Here is an 8,102-nt window from a genome sequence, read left to right on the forward strand (position 1 = left end):
AGACTGCGGGTTTGAGTGGATCAGGAAAAAACAACTAAGTGGAGACTAAATGAGATGCTAATACAAGACCCTGAAATAGAGAAAAGGCTAAGGCTCTAAATAGAGCAATTTTATGAGTTTAATGAGACCAAGGAGGTTTCTTTGGCCACAATTTTGGAGGCACATAAAGTATATACCAGGGGAATACTGATTGCAATAGGGGCTGAAAAAAGAAAGAACGGGGGGGGGAAATAAAGAGGGTGACGGAGGAGCTATATAAGTTAGAACAGTTACATAAAAAGAAGAGAGGTATGGACTTATACCAGAAGATAATCCTTAAAAGAGAAGAACTAAAAGATCTTACGGAACAGGAGTTGAGGAAGATATTTAATAGGGTATCAAAAGAAAGATATCAGTGGGGGAATAGACCTGGAAAACATCTAATGCGGAGGTTAAAGGAAAAGAAATCTAAAAAATTTTATAGAGAAAATACAAACTAGTAAAGGAGAATTGGTGTACTCCACCACTGACATTGCTAATAGGTTCCAAGAATACTATAGTAGGCTTTATGACATGAGCCCTAGAAATATAAAAGAAACGGAGGATGAAAAGATAAAAAGGCAGAAATACTTAAAATAAGTGGAGATGCCAAGAATAGCAGAAGAAAAACTAGAGGCCCTAGAGAGATCTATTACGCTGGAGGAAATCAGTTTGGCCTTAAAGAACATGGCCCCTGGTAAGAGCCCTGGCCCGGACGGATACACTGTGGGATATTTAAAATTTTTTTGAGATCTTCTGATCCCTAAAATGTGTGGTTATGTGAATGCAATAGGAAAGAGGATGGAAATGAGAGAAGAATCATTGCAAGCACATATAACCATCATCCCATAAGAAGGGAAGGACAGCTCACAGTGTGCCAGTTATAGGCCCATATCCTTATTAAATACTGACACTAAACTGTACGCTAAGGTACTGGCAACTAGATTGAAGGAACTGATGCTAGAGTGAATACATCTGGATCTGGACAGGGTGTCCACTATCTCCACTGTTGTTTGTACTGTGTACAGTGTGTAGATATAGCAGTAATAAAGATAGGGGAAGTGGAGCATAAGGTGGCAGCATATGCAGACGACATGTTGTTTTATATAGTAAATCCTAGAATAACATTGCCTAATTTAATGAAACTGTTAAAACAATATGGCGAGCTGTCAAATTTGAACATAAACCCTGCAAAGTCAGAGATCTTAAATGTCAATGTTCCAAAGCAAGAGAAGTTGAGCACTCAAAAGAGTTTCCGTTTTCCTGGAAGGAAAGGGAAATGGGCTATCTGGGAATAAAATTAACCCCTTCAACAAAAAGCTTATACCAGGCAAGTTACATCCCTTTAATAAATGAAATAAAGGGGGAGTTGGGGTGACTTTCAAAGGGAGGAGCCTCTTGGATAGGTCGTATAAAACGTAGAAATTCTTTATAAGTTTCACATGCTCCCAATAAACCTGTCAGGGTCCTTCTTTGCGGTGATAAAGAAGATGATTCTCAGGTTTATATGGGCAAATAAGAAACTAAGAATTAGGTATGATGTACTGTGTAGGGTAAAAAGGAATGGGGGATTGGGGTTTCCCAACATTAGGAAATATTACTTAGCGGTGATTTTATCACGAATAGTAGATTGGACATTTAATGCACAAGGGAAAGGATGGGTTAATATGGAAAGAACACTAAGTAAGGCACAGTTAGGGAAGATTGTATGGATACCACATAAATTTCGTACACTAGATGAGAATATTAGTTATTTAACAAAAAAGTGTTAAGTGTTTGGGATACAATTTATAAGTAGAATGGATGGAAATACAATTCCTTACTGACTTTGGTGGATACAGAGTATTTTCCTCCAGGGAAGGATATCATTTCCAGTAAATAGTTTAAAGATAAAAACTCACGTTTGAAGGATATTTTGAATAAGGGGAAATTGCACACCTATCAAGAGTTGAAGAAAAAAAAAGATTTAATTTTCACTTTAGATGAGTAGCGGTATGGACAACTAGGACACTTTGTTTCAATGCTCCCACAGCCACTGAGGATCTCGGAGGATTTGTACACATTTGAAAAATTGTTGAATGTAAATACAGCTCCAAAACAAGCCACCTCCAGGATATATAAGATTCTGATAGATAAGAATGGAGCCCATCCTCCCGGGTTCTTGGAAAAATGGGAAAAGGAGCTTGGAACAGAACTGAATGAGCAACAAAAGAATAAAATATTTAAATTAGCACATGAGGTGATAAATATGAGCACAGTAGAAATGAATTATAAATGCATGATGAGATGGTATATTACACTGAGGTGTCCGTTTATGACACAGAGAATAGCTGCGATTCAATGGATCTCAGCTATTCTCTGGTCATTCACAGTTTATGACACTCAGGAGATCATGTCAGCCCTTCACTGGAGATCTGTGTTCTCCCTCCAGATTCTCCAGCCAAGAGCTGGAGAATCAGAGGGACCGCAAACTAAGCAGAGATAATTTACCTCTGCTTAGTAAACTGATCTTTTACTGTAATCTCGCGAGATTATAGTAAAATCAGCCATTTTCCAGAGTTTGTAGACCGTTCTCCAGCATTTGGAGACTGTTCTCCCTTCGTTCGGAGAACTGCTTCATAAACTGCATTCACAGGAGAACTGTGTTCTCCGAGAATGCTGGAGAACTGAGCAGCGATCTATTACCGCTGGTTCATAAACGGACACCTGAGTGTGGCACAAAAACAGCAAGATGTTTCACCTTTATGTTGGAGAGGTTGTGGGATAAAGGGCACAATGGCACACATTTGGTGGGAGTGCCCGAAAATACAGGATTTTTGGAAGGAAATAATTAATTGTATTCAGGAAATCAGAGGAATCATTATACAAAAGGACCTGTGGATGTGTTTATTTTACTCCGAGCCCGTAGGTATACTGTATAAAAACGGTATTATAGCATATAATCAGTGCAGTTAAGGGCTTGATTCCCAAGTTTTGGCACGCTTCGGAGCCACTAGGAATAAATGATTGGTTGAACAGAGTTGAAAAGATTTTTAGGAGGAGCTGTATCATGTGGAGGAGGACAAAATGGAAGAATTTAGGAAAACGTGGAGTAGTTGGCTAGATATTGGTTTGGAGTTTAGGGAGAAATGTCTAGAGAGAGCTTGATGGAGATTGTGAAAGCGAGAGGGGCTGTGAAAGGAAAAATGACAGATATAGAAAGACAACTATAAGAGGAGTAAGAACTTAGTTAACCATTTTAATACGGTGCAATTTTACACCTTCCTGCCCAGGCCATTTTTCACGTTTCAGCACTCTCACACTTTGAATGACAATTGTGCAGTCATACAACATTTTACCCAAACTAAAATTTTATCATTTTCTTCACACAACTAGAGCTTTCTTTTGGTGGTATTTAATCACTGCTGGGGTTTTTATTTTTTGCTAAATTAACAAAAAAAGACCAAAAATGTTGGAAAAAAAACACGTTTTTCTTTGTTTCTGTTATAAAAATGTACAAATAAATAATTGTTCTTCATAAATTTAGGCCGAGATGTATTCTGCTACATGTCTTTGGTGAAAATAACCCAAATTAGGATGTATTATTTAGTTTGTAGGAAAGTTATAGAGTTCACAAACTATGGTATAGATCTGATTATTGATCAATCCTGAAGTACTGACAGCCAATCTAATTTCTTGAGGTCTAAGAATGTCAGAATAGTACAGATATCCCCCAAATGACCCCTTTTTGCAGAGTAGACAGTCTGACATACTTCATAAGAGGCATGGCGAGTTTTTTGAAGTTGTATTTTTTTTGTCATAATTTTTCGGAAAATGAAAAAATTAAAAAAATTATTTTCACTATTTTTTTTTTACATACTGTCACCAGTACAGCAGTACAGTGTCATCATATAACTGGCATGGCGGTGATCAGGGACACTGACTGGTGACCGTATGAAAAAAAAAAATATATTTTTTTTTATTATTTTTTTTTATTTTTTTTATTATTTTTAATTTTTTATTTTTTTTTTTTTAAGATTTTTTTCATATTTTACTATGACCAAAGTAGTACAATGTTACCATAGTAACATTGTACTACTTTGGGGAAGTGATCAGTATTTTTTTTTTTTACACAATTTGCTATAAGCAAGCATTTACCTGAATGAAATGGATTCATTCAGCTTTTTTTTTTTTTTGTGCTTAGCTGTGATTTGGTCACAGCTAATAACATGACATGTGCATGTGATTAGCTGTGATCATTCACAGCTAGGCACTAGTATACAATGGATGGCATCATGAATAAAGCCATCCATTGTATACAACTGTCATGTGACCTGCTATGATTGGTCACAGCAGGTCACATGGTACCTGCAGTGGGGGCCGGTACTCAGATCTGTCATCGGCCGTGTCCGAGGTACACGGCCGGTGACAGATCGCGCCGCTGCGCCGCTCTGCATTAGCGCAAACTGCGCATGTGCAGGAGCACGCCAAATGGCAGAAGCACTTTTGAAGCCGCCAAACGGCCATTGGCCGGGCGGCTAATGGTTAATAAGATCTAGATAGGGGTAAATTGGTGGGGAGCTTAGGGGGGGAAGGGCGAGGTAGGGGAAATTATGTAGTAAAATGGGATTTTTGTAAATATGATTTTGCGGAATATTGGATTGTTATACTTTTTGTACTTTAATACCTAATAAAAAAAAATTTTAATTAAAAAAAAAAAAAGTAGAACACAGAGCACAAGACACAAAGTGCAAATGTCAGGAGTGTGCAACAGAGTCCCATCTGCTGGTCAGTGGAAGGGAAAAGTGAGAGAAAAAAAAGCAATGCACTCAAGGCACTAGTAGTCAGCAGATTAACCCCACTTCCCCCATTTCCAGACACTGGCATCCATGGGGGTTTATTGAAACTAGGAAGTTGCAGTAATGTGCATTGGTGCACTGTGGTGTCATTTGAGGTAAAGGGCACTCCAGTACACCTTCCCACTCCAGTGCCCGGAACGCAGTGACCGGACAGACCTGTGGAACCTCTACCACCCCTGCCATTGGTTACTGCAGCCCAGAGTGAAGTTGCCCTTTGCCATCAAGTGCTCCTGACAACTTCTGACACCTTTCTGCCTAAAATTTATAACCTGCTCAGTGCATTAAAGGGACACCACCCAAGTCAGGTGCCACTTAAAGGGATAGTACTTGTCCTACTTTCTTCCTTTTCTTGTATTAATCCTTTGAAGGAATGTCACCTTCATCTCTTCCTACTTGTGCCCCAACTGGGCCCCAATGAGCACACGAGCACACAGAAGATTCCTCACTGCACAAGGGACATTGACTACCCTAGTCAAAGAGCTACACTTTGCAAAGTGTAGTTGCACTCTGCAGGTGAAGCTGCTCCAGAGCTTAGTAAATGAGGTAAAGCTTCACTTTGCATAGAATACCCAATCACATGCAAGAAAAATGCACATGATTGGATGATAGAAGTCAGCAGAGTTTCTGCTTATGTATTAAGCTCTGGAGCAACTGCACCTTCAGAGTGCAACTACACTTGCAAAGTGCACAGTCTATTTGCCTTTAGTAAATCAACCCCAAGATCTGGCACATGTGCAGACTTGCCGTAGATCTCTGCAAGATACCATAGACCTGGCAGAGTCCTGCAGTGTTTCTACACGTACACAATGGGGTTGAATTACTAAAACAAAATCTGGTGCAGCTGTGGATGGCAGCCAATCAGCTTCTAACTTCAGCTTGTTAAGTTAAGCTTTGGCAATCAAACTCTCCGGGTTTAGTTAATAACCCCCAATGTCTGGCACATTGACTCTTGATGTATGATGTATAAACAGCGGCCAGATACATCATTGCCACCTAGGCAAGGAATAAGCACACAAAAGTGTAAAAAGAAGAAAAAAAGGTATTCACAGGTAGGAAAAAAACTGTTCAACAGTTTAAGAGGGACAAGAGTGGAGACAAGTCACAGGATGTTTGTACATTTGTGATGGTCTGCTTAAGCAAGAGAAAGTCATGTGTTTCAGAATTCCTGGAAACACATCATGTACACACATCTATTTACATACACCTTGTGAACTGCAGCAACGACTCACAACCTATTATGTCATTACTATAATATGCTTTCCACTCCAAACTGTAAACACAGGACTGACTTTTATAAGGGTTCTTTCACAAGGGCGTTCCATTTTTTTCATCAGTTCAGTCACTTTTTTTTTCAAAGAAAAGTATTCATCAGTTTCTCATCGGTTTACATAAGTTTTTTCATCAGTTTACATCCGTTTTGCATCAGTTTACATCAGTTTTTTAATCTGTTTACATCCATTTTCATCCGTTTTTTGTCCATTCCGGGTTTTTTACGGGAAAAAAATAGGGTTTTCTTCCATTCAAAAAAAGGATGTTAGTGGATACGGACATTAAGGGATGTAAACGGATGATCATCTGTTTACATCCGCTAGTCCATAGAAATACATGGGTGTCTGTTTTTCGTCCGTAAATGCACAGATGGAAAACTGACATACGGAACGCCCGTGTGAAAGAGGCCTTTGTCTCTTTCACACGGGACAGTTAATGGAGGAGTTTTTAACAGGACATTGAGGCTGAGCTCAAGAGCGTGCCTGCATGGCTTACTGAGAAGGCACCCACAGGAAAGGAAGAGCAGAGAGCAGAGATTGCCGGTGGGGGATCCAGAAGAGGAGAGCTGTGCAAGGAGGACGATAGAGGTACTGCTGACTACTGATGATTCTGAGAGGGAACTCCAGACCAGGCTGTGTATATCCTTAGGAGGACCTCCGGCTGACCATTGAAAGTTTAAATCTTTAATGTGTGATTTAATTGTGCATCTGGTGAGTGCGCAATTCTTCTATTACCTGGCAAATCACCATATCATTGGATGTAGAAAGTCAATTACTATACTCTGAGATCATAATATTGGATCTTCAATTATATCACTTCCTTTTGGACATTGATTTATCACTATTGTCACTTTATTTAGCACCTTTAGTCACTTTGCAGTGACAGTATATAGTGTCATCACCTTGTCACTATATGGACTCATTAATGTCACGATTCATGGTCACTTTATATACACTTACAGTCACTTTGAATACTATTTGATACAGTGTTATATTCATATATTTATATTTTTATTCCATTTTGCTGGTTCATATTTTCATAATTGCCTTTGCACTTTTTGATTCATTGCACTTTATTTGGTATTTGACATTCATATCTTAGCGCTGCACCTACTATTTATATTATTAGTTAGAAAGGTTTTTTTGGTACCTTTTTGGTGTCACAGCAGCTAACCTATAGCGCTCTCTTTCCTATTTGCATACAAATGTATGCTTGTCTGCTGGTCCAAAAAAAAAGTTATTTCTGTGAGCTTGCTCATAATATAATCCTCTGAAATGGCGGCACTCGATCTTAGGCTGGACAGCGGCAGCATGAAAACTGGTGGACTTAAAGAAAAAGTCATATAAGCATTGGAAGGTATATTTGTTTAGGTACACACTTTCACATTTTATTGGCAGCTTATAGAGGGGAAGGGAAAGGGAAGGTCCTCTTTAAGCACGAGGAGGCAGCCCTCCAAAAGGCAATTTCTCGCCCTTGGAAATGAAATCATCTTAGGTGTGAATAAGCCCTACCCTCAGAGATGCCACTAGATGTCATTGCTGTGCTGCTAGGGTGGAAGTGAACACAGTACACAAGGCATTTTCCTGTCACTGACTACATACAGTGATTCAAGGCAAATACAGTACAGTGCCAACTGGAGAAAGGAAGCTGAGTAAAAGCCTAGCTGATGAAAGCTATAAGATTGCTAAATAATTGGTAGAAATATGTTGTTATTATTAAAACTCTATCCAGGGCTTTTTTTCTCAGAGAATAGGTGCAGGAACTCCCCCCTCTAACTCCCCCCTTGTCTCGGTCCCCTAAAAACCTCTAAGCACCATCCCTTGGTTTCACCCCTACTCGACTCCCAGTACCACCCCTTTTTGACTCCCCTGCAACAATGCACCCCCACAACAAAATACCACCCCATCAACATTAGACCCCCTACAGCAACAACAGATCTCGCAGCAGCCAGCATTAATAGACCCTCCAGCAGCCTGC

Source organism: Staurois parvus, unplaced genomic scaffold (genome assembly GCF_062004578.1).
Source record: "Staurois parvus isolate SC_StPar_1 unplaced genomic scaffold, SC_StPar_1.0 ptg000679l, whole genome shotgun sequence".
NCBI classification, from domain to species: domain Eukaryota; kingdom Metazoa; phylum Chordata; class Amphibia; order Anura; family Ranidae; genus Staurois; species Staurois parvus.